An 18,736-nucleotide genomic window follows, 5' to 3' on the forward strand; every position below is an offset into this window, starting at 1 on the left:
GCTGGGAGTAGGCATAGGAATGGCTCCTTCTGCATGGATCTGTTTATCTTGTGTTGACTTTTGGAATCATGCAGAAGACAACCAACCCACAAAAATGAATCTGATCAGGCACGCTCTTGACATTGAACTAGACCAAGAGCACGTGGCAGAAAGTGAAGCTGGTTGAATGCATCACAAAAGGGTGAGATCATACACTCCATTTCCTTTCTCAGATGCTCTCAAGTTCAGCCACTCAGTCATGGGTGCTTATTGAACCGGTCTGCCAATCTGATGTGCCAGCCACTATCTTAGGTGGTGTCGGTGGGAGCCTTAAGGTCCAAGCTTTCCTGGAGCTGCCTGAAGGGGCAGACAACAAGGAGATGACCAGTGAGGGAGAGAAGACTCCCGCTGGTAGGCCCAGGGAAGGAGGTGAGGGCAGCCTCTGTTGGGGTCACAAGGAAGGATAATTGCTGATCTATATTCCTGCATGTTCAAGGCTCATTGGTGGGCAGTATTTTTGTACATAAGATAAGAAAGTGGGGTAAATTCTCATTTTTATTCTTGCACTACAGCAGTCAGGATGTCATTTTACCATAGTCTCTCATTACCTCTTCAGTTAAATTTCAAATAAAGAAATAAACACATTATAGCAGTCATGGGTCCCCCAGTGTACTACTATGTGGGCAGGAGGCCAGAATTTAGGTGAATAAAGAAAAAGTTGATTTGACCATTATAGTTTTGTTTTCACAATGGTGGGGTTATATTGGGGATCATGTTATCTCCATGATTTGTGACTGTAACCATAGGTTATTGAACAGACAAGATACTACTCTGACTAGCCTGTTATTAATTTATTTTTCCATTCAGAAAGCAGGTAAGGGGCTCCTGGGTGGCTCAGTCAGTTAAGCAGCCGACTTTGGCTGAGGTCATGATCTTGCGGTCCATGAGTTCGAGCCCCGCGTCGGGCTCTGTGCTGACAGCTCAGAGCCTGGAGCCTGTTTCAGATTCTGTGTCTCCCTCTCTCTGATCCTCCCCTGTTCATGCTATGTCTCTCCCTGTCTCAAAAATAAATAAAACATTAAAAAAATTTTTGAAAAGAAAGCAGTTAAATGTAAATTTTCCCTATACGGGGACATATGAGCTATAGAAAATTGAACCCTCCCCCACCATGGTCTTCACGTTCTAGTATCTTCATGACAATTATTTTCTGAAAATACTATGATGTTTCCACAGTAGATGAGGTAGACATTTGAAACATTTCTCTGCTGTTTATTATTTTTTTCTCATCTGGTCTTTTACTGGCATATTTCTCTTTCAGAGTTTCTAAAGCAGATGAAATATTAATATGGTTATTTTTTAAAGTTTTTACAATGACGTGATTTTTTAAAGGGAGAGTTTTTTTTTTCTCTCTGTTTCTTTCTGTTTCATTACATTTTGGTGAAGCTTGAGAAACAGAGATCAAAGGCCATAGGAAAATGTCATGGTCAAAGTGCTTCTCACCTCGCCAGTTCCCCAGTGACTTAAAACTTGCTCAAATTTGACAGAATAACAACACAGACTGGCAGCCAGAGTTGGGAGTGTGGAATTTTCCTGGCAGCCAAAGTCGAAAATGCAGACCTATCTGAAGCCAGCATATTCACAAACAGTCGTAGGTTCGTGAGTTAGTTAGGAAAGCACCAGAAATCAGATTTAAGAGTGAAAAAAAAAGAAAGGAGAGTAATGCAGATCCTTATTTTATGAGCATAACCAAGTGCTATCTACAGAACGTAAGGAGAAGCTCACGGGTCCCTGGGGTCCACTGTCATCCTGGGGGATGCACAAAAAGCTGAAGATGATGATGGGGGCTTGCCTGCGTGTTTCCCTGTTGCCTATTGCTTGAGAGACGTGGGCCATCTTGGAGGGCTGGCCGTTTTGAGACTTGGCCAGTTCTCCTCTCTCTGGGAATCTCAGGGCGAACTCGCTAGGATGTGGTCTCTGCTTCTCGGTAGGTAAAGAAGAAGAGAAGGAGTGACCACGTGAGCTCTTCTGCTCTGTCACCTGTCCTGGCCTTACAGGGATGTGTGACGTCACTGGGCTTGGCTGTGGGAGTCACCGGAGCTGCTCCCTGATGGTGTGACTATTCTCATAGTCCATCACCAGCATAGCAAGGCCGGGAGGTGCATTGGGCAGCTTTGCTCCAGGGTAATGCAAGGAATCTGGGAACAGTAAGGGTATGTATCTGGTGCTCACACTAGGTTGTGTTTTCTTTCTGAAATTCATTTCCGGAGAGGAAATAAACACGGCAGGGATGCAAAGGTGAGAAAGGATGACAGAGCCAATGCTCTGATGCCTTTTGCTGTTTGGGGAGATGTTTGTAGAGTAAGCATATCCAAATGCCGTGCAGCAGCCTGTGAAATTTCTCATAATCTTTGGGCGTTCTCCCTCCATGACTGTGGCCTCCCCAACCTTCTCTTTAAAAAAAAAAAATTGTTTTCACGTTTTATTTATTTTTGAGAGACAGACACAGAGCATGAGCAGGGGAGGAGCAGAGAGAGGGGAGACACAGAATCCGAAGCAGGCTCCGGTCTCTGAGCTGTCAGCACAGAGCCCAACGCTGGGCTCGAACTCACAAACCATGAGATCATGACCTGAGCCGAAGTCGGATGCTTAACTGACTGAGCCACCCAGGCGCCCCTCCCTGCAAGCTTCTAATAGAAGCCCAGCCACATTGAGTGGAGATTGTGTTGCTTTGTCACAACAACTGCGGAGGATGAAGTTTGTTGCTCATCACAGAAACCAAAGAACAGCTTTTCTTGGAAGCAACTCCTTGTTTTCTAAGCACACAGTAAACTATTCTCTGGTGTCCACTCTGCCTGAATATTCTCAGCCAACACTGCTTACATCTTCTGCTCACAGCACGATCCTTGGCTCTTTGGTGAGTCAGCGAAAGAAGACGAGTGTATGTTACAACAGTTTTAGCATTCTGCCAAAGCCCACATTCTGTTGATTTCATGAAAAATAAGTGGATTCTTTTTTATGGGCATATTTTACTGAATTGACAGTTTGTACATCTAGCCTGTCAAGAGTTTTTTAACCGTATTTGTGGGAGTGTCAAGGCAGTCCGACAGAATGGGTGTAAAATAGGATAGTCACTAGGACAACAAACATGGAGAGCTCATGTCTGTATATTGTGTTGGAGCTCATGACATGCACTTTCTGTGTCACTTGTGTTAGTCAATAGGAGATGGATTGGAGGACAGACCTAACAGGCTCTACCGGCCAGTTGGAGTCAAAGAGCTTTTGTGTCTAACCAGCGAAGGTAATGGGGTCCTTTCATGTTGGTGAAAATAACCCAGAGGCCAGCACGTAACACCAGTGTGGACAAGGCATGTTCGGAATGGGGTGGGAAGAAGTGGTGAGCATCACACCGGAGAAGGTCCATCTCTTGGCAAAATTCTATTGAGCAAATGGCGGCTGAAATTCAGGTCAGCAGCAAACTTATTTCCTGCCTGATTGGGTTAGGGAAAGAAAATAAACTCTAACGAAGTATTATTTTGTTAATACTTGTATGTGTTTATCATATATAAATATTAATATAAATATTTATATATGAATATATTTATATATGTGAATTATTTATATATGTTATATATATGAATAATTTGTATATATATAAATGTATCATGTGTTGGTGCTTATTAGTATTTATTAGTAAATTTGGTCATATGTTTATATTCAGAAGTTGCCCTTTTTAAGTAAATAAAATTCATAATCTGCCATCACTTTTGTATCTCTGTCAACCAGTTTTCTCATGTCTGAGGTTGCTACTGGCATTTTTGCTACCAAGTTCCTGGTGTACTCTTTTTTTCTTTTTTTTTCTCACCCATGACTTGAAGTATGTGATTCAGATGCCGAGCTGGGCTCTGAAAACCTAGTTAAAACATATCTCAAAACAATAATAAAAGTCAGTGGCTGTTTCCTATCTTCTTCCCATGATTACTGAATGACTAAGTGAGGAATTAACCTGATTACTGTGTAGATACCTGTAGCACAGGCCTGGGCAGATGGTGTTCAGTAAATTGGTATTTTCCCTCACCCTCAATAGTGCTTGTCTTTTCTTTCTTTTTTTTTTTTTAAAGTAGGCTCTGCACTCAACATGGGGCTTGAACTCATGACCCTGAGATCAAAAGTCACATGCTCTACCAACTGAGCCAGCCGTGCCCTTCAGTAGTGCTTTTCAGCCTTTCCCTGAGTATCCTCAACTGCAGAGAGCAGTAGACACATGAGCTCAGGCCCCTCTGGATGTTTCCCAGACTCCCATTGAGGAACACCAAAGTTCTAGGAAGATGTGCCCTTGTAACCTTGTGGCTTCACTACTCCCTGGCACATACTGTAACTTGAGAAGGTTAGTGTTCATGGCTAATGTTCAACCTGGCAGAAGGGAGTGGTCAATATATTCACCCCAAATATGTTTTGTCATGTTTGATATGCTTTGCAATTTGGCCACTTATATATGGTTTATAAGATAATTCCCTTAAGCATGTTGGATTCGACAGCACACCCGTTCTCCAGCTGTCCTGGACAGTGGGCAGGGAATCATTGTTCCTAAATTCTGCATTTGCACGTTCAGCGAAAATGTAGAAATCCGATGAGGACACACTCTTGAAGTACGTAGCATTCTGTGGATTTTAGTTACATGCAGAGATTTAATGGTGGATTTCCAACTGAAAAATAAGATAATGGGGCAGCATTTCTTTACTAACTCAGATAAATGAAAATAAAAGAAACCCTCCTCATCGGGCATTTCTGTAGCAGAATTATAGAATCTACTAATTATAGATGATTCTCAATTGCCCATGAATTTGGGGGTTCATTTCATTTCTTGTAGATCATTTCAATTCTTTGATAATTGAAAATCTTCACTTTGGTGGTTAGTTCTTGTTTCTATGGAACCAGTCTTATTTTAAAGCCAAATTTTGACAGAGGAGTTAACATTTTGAGCAATGTGGGTGTTACCCCATTGTTAAAGGTGAAGAGACAGAGGTTCAGGAAGGCTAATGCAAGACCACTGAGTCATGGACCTGGGCTGTAACTTCACCTCTCTGACTCAAGACTCATTCTCCCTCTCTCAAACTACTGCCTATCCACTGGTAGAAATATGGTAAAATGTCCTGAAAGATAGGAGGAGGCCTAAGAAAGGCTGACATAATCGCGAATCATCAATTCCTGAGTAACCAAGAATTGACAAATATTTGAGAGAGTTAGCTTTGGTTTCTTCATGCAAAAGTATTGATAAGTCTTATAAGGAGCAAAGGAGGTAATGGATTAAAAATACTTTGGTAAGGGGTGCCTGGGTGGCTCACTCGGTTCAGAGGTCCGACTTCAGCTCACGTCACGATCTCGTGGTTTGTGGGTTTGAGTCCCGTGTCAGGCTCTGTGTTGACAGCTCAGAGCCTGGATCCTGCTTCAAAGTCTGTGTCTCCCCCTCTCTGCCCCTCCCCCACTCGCACTCTGTCTCAAAAATAAACATTAAAAAACATTTATAAATACTTTGGTAAGTACAACTAGCTCTAAATATACAAAGGAAGATTATCCATTAAACCTCTGCCCTTTGAGAAGAATCTGTACCTGGGACTGTACCCTTGGCCCTTCTGAGTCACAGGCCGGACGCCATGGTAGCTCTGAAGGGCTGTGTACTCTAGCTGAGACTTCTCTGTGGTCCGGACAAATAACTGCCAAACAAAGCAACGAGTTGAACAAGGATTGTCATGGCCATAAAAACAAGGATTTTATGGTTGACGATCTCTGCAACTTTCCTACTAAAGGCACACAAAGTTTTGATAACTCATTTTAAGGCGAACCAAGTCCTGTGTTCTCTCTCAGCCCCTTGAGAAACTTGCACATAAATATGCGCAGAGTAGAAGGAGTGGAAAGATGGCCACCATATTTAAGCATGTAGCAAATAGTAAGAGTTGGTGGTTGGGGGTCCACCCTCATGTTTTCTTGACAGTTGGAACTCTGGTCGTTGATGAATTGTTCCTTGAGCAATGTCTTAATCTAAATAGCGCAGTTACTTAATGTGGTGCCTAAACATTTTTACCTGTGTTAAAACTAATGAAATTGTCAGTTACACAAGGGCTACCAGTGACTTTTCTCTCATCACTGTTCATTTTCTGAGAACATTGGTTGAGACAGACTTTGTAATGCCCAGTATAGTAACTGGCACACCGAGGAATGATATATGTATGTATATGTGTGTGCGTGTGTGTGCATGCGCGCGCGCGTGTGTGTATTTGTTGAATATACGAGCTACAGAAGCATCTACCAGAAGCCAGGCTCAGTTTGTAGGAGCATCTGTGAGTAGGATGACCTCTTAATTGGTCTTTATTCACTCAAAGTTGATAAAATATGTTCTTTGGGTTTTTTAATGGAAATTTGATAGAGGTAATTGTAGAGGTAAATGTAAATGAAGTTTTTTTTTAAGTTTATTTTGAAAGAGAGAAAGAGCGTGCAGGGGAGGGGCAGAGAGAGGGAGAGAGAATCCCAAGCAGGCTCTGCCCTGTCTGCTCAGAGCTTGATGTGGGGCTCAAATGTATGAACTGTGAGATCATGACCCGAGCCGAGATCACAACTGGAGCCGAAATCAAGAGTTGGATGCTTAACTGATTGAGCCACCCAGGTACCCCACTTTACATGAAGTTATAAGGCATAATATAGAGATCCTGTGTCCTTTTTAGCCAGTTTCCCCCTAAAGGCAACATTTTATAAAAATATAACACCATATCACAGCCAGAATGTTGATGTTGACACAGTCCACCCATATCATTCATATGATCTACTGATTTTGTTCAGATATCTTTCTGAAGTGATTTTAAAATGATGGAGTATGACTGGGGAGCCAAAATAGCCAGGTTGTAGGCTCTTGTGGCAAAGGTGCAACCAGGACTTTGTGAACATCTGTTGGGGTGAGGCCGGTTTCCAGCTGCAGAGGAGAGCACTGTGGGATGCCTAGGGGGTACCCCAGGGAGGAGAGGTTTTCCAGGCTCCAGCCTTGGGGCCCAGCACAGTAAGAGTCTATTTGGCAGCCCAGAGGAAGGAGGGAGCCTTGTCCTGCATTTTCCAGGGCTGAGGTGGCCACTGGTGGGTGCCCTTCCCGCCTGTGGCTTCCCTGCTCCAGCCACGAGGCGGGAACACGTGCTCTGGCTTAGGCTTACAGGGGCCCTAAGTCTGGTCTACACCCAAATCCCAGACCACACCCTCCCCCTTCTGAACCAGAATTTCCAGAAGGTTTGAGAATTAGCCTCAGTCTTTGTCATTCTTTCCTTTCTCGTGGTTGTTTTTCTTACTGGATTCAGGCAAGCAAATAATGAGGTATTGGAGGGCTGATGGTCCCTCTTTTGATTCATTATTTCGCAGTCTCTTAACCAAATCTCATCTGCCCTCGAAGCCCGCACAGCATCGCCCTGGAAAGGTGGATCATTAATGCTGATGGGAATGAAGTCAGTTTCTCCCTAGGGAGACATTTCCAGGGAATGAAGACCTGTGACTCCCATGCTGGGGGGTGGGGGGCGGGGGAGGCAGGGGTGAAAAGAGGGTGGTGGTGCCCATTATATTTCTGGGACTGTGGCCTTGTTTCTATTTAGGGGGAGGAAAAACCGCCTAGTGTTTTTACACTCTGGAAATGAATCCAGCCTTCTAGGTTCGAAGAGGTTTCTCCCACCTCCCCTTTTCAGGCTTAAAAGTAGCTGGGTTCAGCCTGTATAAGTAGCTAACTCACAGTTAACTCTTCCCTCTGAACCAGGCCTTCCCTTGGTGGTGGGCAGGCTGCTAGCAATATCATTACTGCTTTTTCGGGGCCAGAGCCAAGAAAGGCAACATTTGCATAATATTCCCTTATTTGGTTTGCCACCTTCTGCCATAGATCTGGAAAATAAAAGACACACCTTTTGCAGGAATTGCTAGTTCTTAAACAAATAACTGCATAACAACTGCTTACCATGTGGGAACCCTGAGCACTTTTCCAGGAAAAGCTAATATAATAAAATGCTTTGGCAAACGTGCCTGTACTATAATATTATTTAATAAGGTTTTAAGAATCCGGTTTTTAAATTTGCAGCTTCTGGAGAAAATAATGTTATATTTTACTTGGAGAACAATTTCGTTGAAATGACCCTTTTCAAGGGATTTGGAAAATGCACGTGTTCAATTATTCTTTTAAGCCTTTTTATATAATGGGTTCTCATAGAACCTTGTTATTCCTGGTGGGTTTTTTTTTTCTCTGCTCTCACTTTTTTTTGTTGTTGTTGTTTACCAAGTTATTCTTCTTTTTAAGTATTGAACATTTTCTTCAGGGCATATTCTGATATTTAAGTAAATGCATGTATACCAGGAAGAAAGGATGGTGAATTTCTGCTTGATTGTTTTGGATTTTTCTTTGGATCCAAATGTTCACATATTAGGAAACAACCAGATAATGAGGTTTTTCAGATAATCGTAGAATATCCATTATTATATAAACACAGCTAGCCTTGAAGGCTACATTTGCCGCCCAGATTTCATGGCGACTTTCTCAAATGCTTTTGAAAACTTTGACTTTCTGTATAGTATATGTAGGCTTGCTTTTGTAAATTAAAGAAAGTGTGTTCCCTCGTCCCCAACCTTATCTTATAAAGATTTGAAGAAGGATATAAAAATTGGCTCTCATCTTCAGACATAACCACTGTTAAAGTCTAAAAATGTATTTTCCAGGCTTTTTCTAGGCATGGAGTTAACACAGTTACTTTCCTATCATATATTGTTCTTCCATTTGTCATTAAAGGACCTATCCTGGGCATTTTCTCATATTTGTAAGTCTTTCCCTCGGATCCTGTGTATGCCGTTCGAATCCCACGTGTGTGCCACGGCCCAGTACAGCCACCACCTCCGTACTGACCAGAGCCCCGGGGTATGTGTGAGGGAGGGGGTCCCACTTGCCTTCTGGAAGTCACGGAAGTGCCATAATAATCCTCTCCTCTCTCTCTGCTCCCTCTCCTCTTTTTCCCCATGTGTGTTTTCCCGTGTTTATTTTTAGTTCTTTCTCACTTGCCAGTATCGATCAGAGGCTGGGGGCTAAGTGGCTGCTCTGTGACCATGGGTCCTCTGCCCACGAGCATGCCCACTGCAGGCTGCGGGGAGCCTGCTGGCTCGTCCTGGGAGGTGGGAGACCCTGCATCAGTGTGTGGGGTACACACGGGGGCGGCTGCCTTTAGGATTCTCAGTCACGTTTCCTTCTGGGCCTGAGGTCATGTGTCCTCCTTGTTGACTGCTTACTGGAAACTATACCTCCTTGAAGTTGGAGAACCCATATTTCAGTGGCTGGTGTGGGGCTGGCTTGGCCTAGGTGGTGACTGTGGGAAACGTGCCCTGGCTCTTTGACTAGAGCTTAGCAACCCAAAACCCAAGGCTCCTCGGGTCAGGAGCTAACCTGGCTGCCAGGTGCTGGCCAAGGGGCCTTTAGCTTGTAGGTTCCTGAGAATCAGGCAAGGCGGGGCCTGGAGCACTGCTCCCAAGGGCCTGGGTGCTCCACCCATCTCCCCACCTGCTGCACAGGTCTCTGACTTCTTCCTTTATTGCTAGTGTAAAATAAGGACAGACATGTTGAAAAGGTGTGATTCTGAGCTTGACTGCAAGTCCCCATTTAACGTAAGCCCTTCTTAGCCCCTCCTTTGTCAGGACAGATATTTTGGGTATGTAACAATTCACTGAGGGGTGAGGGCATGTTGAGACACAGACGGCATGCTATCCATGCAGTTTCCCATCACTGGTCTCTCTGTGTCTAAATTTGTCACATGCATTGATGGCGTAGGCCCCGGTGAGACCCGTAAGCCCCAGTGGTCTGTACACAACATCCCTGATGGCTTGCTCTCCTGGGTTCTTTGATTCTTTCCTTCCTGTGATTAAAAATCTTGCTTCTCCTCCTCTCTCCTGAGCACACTTGTCTTCCTCCGCGGAGGCCTCATGCAACTCTGTTCTACCTGTCGCATGTCTCCTTCCTGCCTCCCTTCATTCCTGGGCTCAGTCTTACACTTAAAAAAATTTTTTTTAAAAATGTTTGTTTATTTTTGAGAGAGAGAGAGTGAGACAGAGTGTGAGTGGGGGAGGGGCAGAGCGAGAGGGAGACACAGAATCGGAAGCAGGCTCCAGGCTCGGAGCTGTCAGCACAGAGCCCGACGCGGGGCTCGAACCCACTGACTGCAAGATCATGACTTGAGCCGAAGTCAGATACTTCGCCGACTGAGCCACCCAGGTGCCCCTCAGTCTTACACTTTTTATGTGCAGCGTCCGTTTGCTCGTTCATTCATTCATTCACTCATTCATTCATTCAGTTTCTGTTGTGCCAGGCCCATTGCTTGAAGCTCAGTGCACAGTGATGCGCAGCACATTCCTGCCTCCCAGGAGCCTGCTGCTCATCACCTGGGGAGTCAGGTAAGCTGCTGCGTATCCAAGGTGGGGATCACGAGGGTCGACAGAAACACAGGGAGGCGGACATAAGTCTGTGCGGGAACCAGGAAAACCATCAGTGGTGAGGTGACACCCCTTAAAGCGTCTGCAAGGCCACAGTGTGGGGCAGAGGGAGGAGGTCGTGAGAGTAGAAGGAACAGGACGTGCAGAGGCTGGAGGCGTTAACAGTTGGCCTGTTTGTGAAAACCCTCCATGCGGAAATCAAGGTCAGAAGGTGTACTGGGAGAGAGTAGGCTGTGGCCCCACCCGGAACGCCCTTGCTTATCAGAATGAAACAACAGTTAACACGTATGTGGCCCATGTTATGTGCCAGCCACTGAGCATTTTATAATCATCAATTCATTTAATCCTCATACCGACTCGAAGAGGTAGGGACCATTATTCTCTCCATTTTACAGATGAAAAAACTGAGGCCAGAGAGTTTGAGATTTAGAGAAGGTCTTCCAGCCAGCAGGGTGGAGCTGGGCTTTTAGCTGGGGAACCTGCTGTGTGTGGCCAGATGGCCCAGAGCCAACTCTCCTAATGGCCCAGTGGCCACCTCTTACACTCCAGAGCAGGACTTCATCATGCTGGCCTTGGGGAATGACAGAAAGGGGTTAACTGGTGGGGAAAAGGATCTGAAATTTGTATAGAGTTCTTTATCTTTAGAGACAGATGGAGATTCGATCCAGGAAGGCTGTGTAGAAGTCCCTGCAGTTTTTGTGTGGGAATTTGGTGCAACAGTCTCTTAGAATTGCTTTCTCAGAATTATATATACTGAAAAGGCAGTTCTGGGACCTATTTTTAACCGAACGTTAGTTTATAAGGAAACATGCCCTGTATGCTGATAGAATTTGATGTTCAAAGTAAGTAATCAATATGTTCATGTGATTTCAAGTGTTTTGCTATAAGTAAAAGCAAGTTTTTTAAATTGGACACTTTTCGTAAGTCCCTTTGGACCTTCCTTCCACTTCTGGGTCTGATGGGAGGTAGGCACTTTCACTAACAGTACCTCTGGGGAAGTAGTTGGCTCCTCTATGATATGGTGTCCCTACTGGTACCTCTTCCATGAGTTTTTTTTTTTTTTTAACCATTATTTAAACTGTAATAAAATACACATAACATAAACTTTACCATTTTAACCACTTTTAAGTGAACAGTTCAGTGGCATTAAGTGTATTCACAGTGTTGTGCAATTATTACCACCATCCATCTCCAGGACTCTCTTTATCTTCCGAAGCTAAAACTCTGGACCCAGTAAACAAAACTCCCCAGAGCCCCTCACCCTCCAGCCCCTAGAACCCACATTCCACTTTCTGTCTCTATGAATTTGACTACTGTTTGTACCTCATGTAAGTGGGATTCTATAGTAACTGACCTTTTGCGTCTGGCTCATTGCCCTTACAAAAATGTTCTCAGGGGCTCCTGTGGCTCAGTCAGTTAACTCTCTGACTCTTCATATCTGCTCAGCTCATGAGCTCATGGGCTCATGGTTTGTGAGATCGAGCCCTGTGTCAAGCTCTATGCTGACAGCATGGAGCCTGCTTGGGATTCTCACTCTCCCTCTCTTCTCTGCTCCTCCCCACTTTAAAAATAAATAAACTTAAAGAAAAAAGATGATGTCCTCAAGGTTTATCCATGTAGCAGGTGTCAGAATTTACTTGCTTTTTAAGACTTGATAATATTCCACTGTATGGATAGAGCACATTTTGTTTACCCGTTCAGCCCTCAGTGGGCACCTGAATTGTCCCCATCTTTTGGCTCTTGTGCGTAATGCTGCTATGAAAATGTATCAGTATCTGTTCAAGTCTCTGCTTTCGTGGTATTGCATGAAGTTTTACTCTCTCCTCGGTCTCACCTTGGGAACTATATATATAACACAGTTGCATTCATGGGCATAGAAGCTGCCTTCTTCTCTCTCCCTTTTCTATCATGTCAAATGAATCATATTAATATAGTAGTAGAGGTAGATTTCAGGAGGGGGTTGTATTTTAGAATGGGTCCTCCTTCCCACTTTTATGGAACAGGAAGTATTTACTGACAAACTCCATGCAGGAGGTGACCACTCCCTGAGCTGTGGAAGCGCCAGGAGAGATTCAGGGTGAGGGAGGGATGGGGCTGGGAGGGTAGTGCTGCCTGGGGCCCAGTCTAGGGAGAAGAATTTAGGGCATTCGTTGCACTTCACGGGAGGGCATGAGGAAGAGAAGAATCTAGGGTGAATCCCAAATTTCTAGCTCAGTTGGCTAAATGGTCCCCAGAACTAGGATGACCGGCATGGGTGATGCTGGGGGATCACAGAGCCTGCACCTGTTTCAGACCCCTTGAAAATAGGGGGAGAACCTCCACGGGCCTGCCGACGATCTGCAGGGTGAGGGTCATTACAGTGCAGCCGAATAGTGGGGCTGGAAAATGAAGTGACAGTACCGTATAATTAATGCGAATTTATTTCTTCTTTCTGGCTTTATTGAAAACAATTGTCATATATCACTGTATAAGTTTGAGGCATGCAGCATGATGGTTTGAGTTTGATGTACAAATATCGTGAACTGATTACCACAGTAGGTTTAGCTAACATCTTTCTTCTCATACAGTCACAGCAAAAACTTAAAAAAAAAAAAAAGAATAAAAGCAACAGTTGTTTCCTTGTCATGAGAACTCTTAGAATTTGCTCTCTGAACAACTTCCCTGTATACCATCCTCCGTGTGATCCGTGTGAGTTACAGTCACCATGCTGTTCATTCCATCCCTAGTACTTATGTATTTTATAACTGGAGGTTTATACCTTTTGATCACTGTCCTCTAACTCCCCCTTCCCGCCTTCTGCTTCTGGTAGCCACCAGCCTAATTATTTTTTTTCTGAGGTTTTTTCTTTTTTTTTTAATGTTTTTATTTAACTTTGAGAGAGACAGAGCGTGAGCAGGGGAGGGGTAGAGAGAGAGGGAGACTCAGAATCTGAGGCAGGCTCCAGGCTCTGAGCTGTCAGCACGGAGCCGGATGCAGGGCTCGAGCTCACAAACTGCGAGATCATGACCTGAGCCAAAGTTGGATACTTAACCGACTGAGCCACCCAGGCGCCCCTGAGTTTTGATTTTTTTTTTAAATTCCATATATAAGTGAGATGATACAGTATTTGTCTTTCTTTGTCTGACTTACTTTGCTTAGCATAATGTCCTCAAGGTCTACCCATGTTGTTGGAGATGATAAGACTTCCTTGTGTTTTTATGGCTGAGTATTGTATACACATATACCACAACATCTTATTGAAAGATGGTTACATTTCTTTACAGAAACTTCTGTTGTCATGTCAGGATTTTTTGTTGGGGTATCTGTTGTGAAGGCCAATGTTTTCTTGGTTTGGTTCAAAGGTGACAGATGGAAGTAGGTAAGTAATTTGTTATTAAATGCTATTAGTATTTCCACCTGAATTTTTGTACTCTATTTTGAACTTGAACTTGGGGTATGTCACTACAACTTTTCCTTTACTAGCACCCTGTCGTCTGACCTTGTCAGCCCCTCCTCATAGACTTGCCAGCCCTGGTTCCTAGCACACCCAGCCCTTCACTTCCTCTGTGATGTGTCCTGTTCCTGTAGAATTGGAAGGAACCACACAGTAGAAGGAATGGATGGATGTAGGGTAAGGATAATGGGTTCACTTTCAGATGTCTTGATCTCAAGACCATCATGTAGGCATGTAGGCGGGTGGATGTCAGGTGCTCAGGATGGAGCTAAATGGGACATAGCTATGGAAGCCATCCCAGTGCCCAGGGGGAGGAGATTGCCTGAGGGAAAGAAGGCACAGAGGGAAAGACCATCCTCTTCTTCGTCTACTCCTGTATCCATTTTGGGTGACAGAATGAACAGTAGGCCACGATTCAGAGGTGGCATCCAAACTGGTGCCGTGTGCCTTTCCTCTGTCTTCATGTGGGTAGACTCCAGAGAGGAAGAGGGGGGTTTCAGGACACATGGTGGGGAGATGGGCTGAGGCGTGGCAGCCACATGGGCTGGGGGAGAGGAGCCCCCAGAGGAAGCTGGGAAGAGGGTCAGGGGAATAATTGGTGAACCAGGGCAGGTGGTGTGCTGGAAGCCAAAGGAAGGAGGTTGAGGGAGGCAGGAGAGGCCAAGTATTCAATGCTGAGAGAGACCAGATACTTGACAAGTGTCCCCTGAATTTGGCTGTTGGGAGGCCCTCCTAATCCCTTCCCGAGTTGTTTCAGGTAATGATGGTTTCTAATCCAAGATGGTACCCTTGCGGTGTGCTCTCTCCTTAGCTCTTGAATTCCAGATGCTCTGTCAGTCAGCACATGATGCTTCTTATCACCCATTCCTTACCACAAATACTCTTCAGCAGTCCAGAATGCATTCTAAACACTTCCACTACACATTCTAAATACCAGCATTTGAACTCAGACACATCTAATTCTCTCTGGAGGCATCTCCTCAAATTCATATCATCCTTATTTTAACAGTAGAATAGGGGACATTTTTATTCTCAGGATTCCCAACCCACAAGATGCTTGAGGAGCCAGAGATTGTAAGAATCTCCATGGATCACAGGTAAAATTGGTTGGTGACCCTGAGCCCCTGGGGGACCTTGGGTGAATGCGTCATAATATCTGCTGGCTTCCTTCAGCTTCTCTCTTCTGTCCTTTAAACCACGTGCCTGAGAATCAGGGCCGTCGTGGATTCCAAGCTTACTCTAGCCATTTCCAAGTTCCTGCTGTTTGTGGAGCTGTTCCACTGACCGGTGAGAATAATAGTAATAATAGGTACAGTGTATTGAGTGCTGACCATGTTTGGGGCAGTGTACCAAGTGCTTGACATGTATTATTTAATTGTTTAAAAAAATTCTTTTAAACGTTTATTTATTTTTGAAAGAGAGAGAGAGAGAGAGAGAGAGAGAGAGAGAGAGACAGGGTGTGAGTGGGGGAGAGGCAGAGAGAGAGGGAGACATAGAATCCAAAGCAGGCTCCAGGCTCTGAGCTGTCAGCACAGAGTCTAATGCGGGACTTGAACCCACGAACCATGAGATCATAACCTGAGCGGAAGTCAGATGCTTAACTGGCTGAGCCCCCCACGTGCCCCTATCTCGTTTAATTCCTAAACCGTAGCCTGATGAGGTGAGTGTTGTTAACCCCCCTGACTGAATGAGAGAATTGTGACGCAGGAAAATTGAAGACATCTTCTTGCAGCCAGTGGTGGTTCTCAAACTCGAGTGGACATCAGAATCCCCTGGAAGGTTTGTGAAAGCACAGGCTGCTGGGCCCCACCCCTCAAGGTTCTGATCCAGGGGCTCTTGGGGTCAGGAACACACTTTGGGAACCACTGCTCTTAGCCACTCAGCTAAATGCAGGACAGGGGTTCCCAGCGGGGCCTGACTGCCCATGTGCTCTCTGCTTTGCGGGATGTGCACCCCAGGAACCTGAAGGAAGGAAGCCTGCTTGCCGCCTAGGTAGACTGCGGGCTTCCTAGTGGAGGGTTCAGGCGAGGGGTTCTCTTTCAGGTGAGCTCTGGGCAGGCATGGCAGGTGTACTGAGGCCCAGGGAACCGTTGGGGGCTGGAGCCGGTGGAGGGCGTCGCCCATATAGAACTTAGAACATTAGTAACGTCGACTCCAAGTCTGTCTGCTTTGTTATCACTCTGAACCCGGACTTCTAAGCAGTGTCTGTGCTGCCCCCTCCCTTTGTATGCCACTGCCCAGCAGCCAAGGAGAAGAACACCCAAGCACCCTTCATTGCTGGGGCTCTGGGACGCTCAGGGACCTCATCTCCACCTCTGTTCTCCACGCGAGGAAGGGTTCAGCCCATGTCCAATTGGTCAGTCCTTCCTCCTCCACCTCCGTGTTCATGCTCATAACCTCCTTTAACATGCCTGAGGGAGAAATGAAAGACTGCAGAGTCTTTTGTCGGACGGGTGGGTTTCATAGCAATGCCTCGTGTGGCCCTTGCCAGCGTTATCAGACAGGGACTCACCCCTGGGCCAAGACGGACCCTTTGAATTCTCACAGTGACCTTGTGAGGGGGGGTTCTTTTGTCACCCCCCGTGGCACAGGTGAGGACACGGAGGCGCACAGAGGTTAGTTAAGCCACTTGCCAAGGTCAGACAGCCAGTGAGCGGGCAGCCTAGCTCCAGAGCCGTGTGCTTCACCACGTGCCCTGTGCCCCTCAGGCAGACCGTCGGTGCTTCCTGAGTGCACGCGGGAGTAGGCATATGCGATGCCAGTTGGGGTGGGATGCTGTGTGGGTCACCCCTTCTGCAAGGTGGCTACTCTGGGTCCGCTCGGGGTGGTGGGAAATCTCCCCACGATGCCGCACATCTTTGTCACAGACACCACAGCGTTCACATCCGCTGCGATGAAATGTGCTTTCCCAGGAGGGGGTGGCTGTGGGTATTTATAGAGCGTCTTATAGCTGAAGAGCTCCAGCAGCAACAATTACCTCTTTAATCCTCTTAGCATCTCCGAAAAGAGGGAATGAACTGGTATGGCCTGCTCCTGTTCCCTCACCTTTGCCCTACCTCCAGAATGCTCAGCCTCAAGGTGGGAAGAAGAAGGGGGGTATTCGGAAGGAGGAAGTCCTTTCTCGGAGTCACATCAGAGCTGGGGGAAGAGGGGGCTCCCCGTGGAGGGCTCAGATCAGCTCCCCTGCATCCGACTTCCTTTGCACCACCCGGTAGCTTAATGGAGAAATAACCTTTTTTCCTGCTATAGAGAGCTCGCCAGCCCTTTTCACTCTTCTCCTTCCGCTCAGGGAAAGAAAGTTTGAATAATAGAATCCCCCCCCCCCCCCTCCCCCCAACCTTCTCAAGCAGTGAATTCTTCTGTCTTGGCAACTACAGTGTTCAAGACAAGCTATTCGGAGGAGTAGCAGAGAAAATGAAAGGGGATGAGGTCTGGGAAAGTTCTTTTCAGTGTGAGTGGGTTTTTTTCCATATGCGCATATATATTACACACATATTTGCATCCATGCCTGCTTGGTGCTGTAGCCTACTGGGAACGCATGCTAAACAGCCCGCGCTGGTGACTGTCTTTTGTTACGTGGATGTATTGAATTCAGTGGCAGCACCTGAGGATATACTGAGGCGATAAGGGTTATTTTGATGATCTGACCTCACCAATGGGATGCCGTGGTGGTGATGGAGGAGTCCCTATTTATACCAATATTTCCTGTTACTAAGGGTAGAATCAAGCCTGATGAATAAGATCTGCTGTGGCTTGGCTTTGGGACATTTCCAGACATTACAGTCTCCTATTTCGGGGTTGTCAATAGTCATTCCCCTGGCCGGATCACGGGGCTAGCTAAGTGTGCAAAAGAGACAATGCAGTTAGAGAAATACTCACCCTGAGTTTCCTGTTCCTTATCTCATGATCCTTCATTATAATGTCTGGCTGGATCAGCTTCTCCTACCTGCCATTAACCATCTCCTTCTGGCCACTTCCTGTGTGTGTGGGAGCCAGGTGAAGACCCCAGACTCCAGACTTGGGGAGACTCTGCTCTGTCATTCAGTCTCGTGCTTTGTTTTATAATTTTTTGTGTGGTGTTTTAATGAGGTGATTTCATACCTGGGAAATCGCGGTGGCTCCAAGTTCATTCGGGTGCACCCCGTCAATGTCCTGAGACCGGAAAAGGGCAGGGTGGAGTTGGCATTCTGAACGCTTCCCTCGGTGCTCAGCCATGCGTCTGTCACCCAGGAGCTTGGCCGTCGGAAAGAAATATTGCACCAGCTGCGTTCTGAGCTCTGGCTTGCCCCCCAAGACTCCCACCTCCTCCCCGGTCCGGCCCCAGCACCGCCGTCCCTCTCTCCTCCCCTGGCATGCCTGCTCTGCCAGCCGACAGTACCCAGTCACTCTTTCCCTCTGTGGTTCATCTGCAGTTAGAGGAAAATGTATTCAGTGTGTGTTAGGAGAAAGGAAGGCCCGTAAAGGAGACCCTGGGATAAAACAGGAAGAAGGATGCGTGAATGAAGGCCTTTGGAAATTGCTCGTACAATACTTCCACCTCCTTGCCTCCGGGAAGGCAAAGATCAGAGACTGAGAGCTGTCATTATCCCCCACGTAATTATAGGAGAGAGCCAAAGTTCTTGGAAACGCCAGGAAAGTCAGGGAGCTTTTCCAAGACAGCCGAGGGAAGCCAGCAGGAACATTGGCTCGGGGGAGGCTGAGCTCATACAAGGGGACCACTGTGCAGTGGAAAGAATGACTTCCCCGGGCCTCAGATGTGGAAAACAGCTTCCAGGGGCTGCCTTACGAACTCAAGCCGGGTTTGTGGCTTTCTTTCGATGTTCTCCAGGCTTCTGACTTGTG

At 46.1% G+C, this 18,736-nt stretch overlaps 1 protein-coding gene and 1 non-coding gene across 4 annotated transcripts in view; one reads left to right on the forward strand and one right to left on the reverse strand.

The window, feature by feature from the left end:
• Window positions 1–18,736, forward strand: part of CAMK1D (calcium/calmodulin dependent protein kinase ID) — a 507,262-nt gene that overhangs the window by 154,306 nt on the left and 334,220 nt on the right. The gene's annotated exons all lie outside the window — the stretch shown is intronic.
• Window positions 4,107–4,179, reverse strand: TRNAK-UUU (transfer RNA lysine (anticodon UUU)). Its single transcript has one exon. It is a non-coding gene; the product is annotated as a tRNA-Lys (tRNA).

Source organism: Panthera uncia, chromosome B4 (genome assembly GCF_023721935.1).
Source record: "Panthera uncia isolate 11264 chromosome B4, Puncia_PCG_1.0, whole genome shotgun sequence".
Lineage (NCBI taxonomy): Eukaryota > Metazoa > Chordata > Mammalia > Carnivora > Felidae > Panthera > Panthera uncia.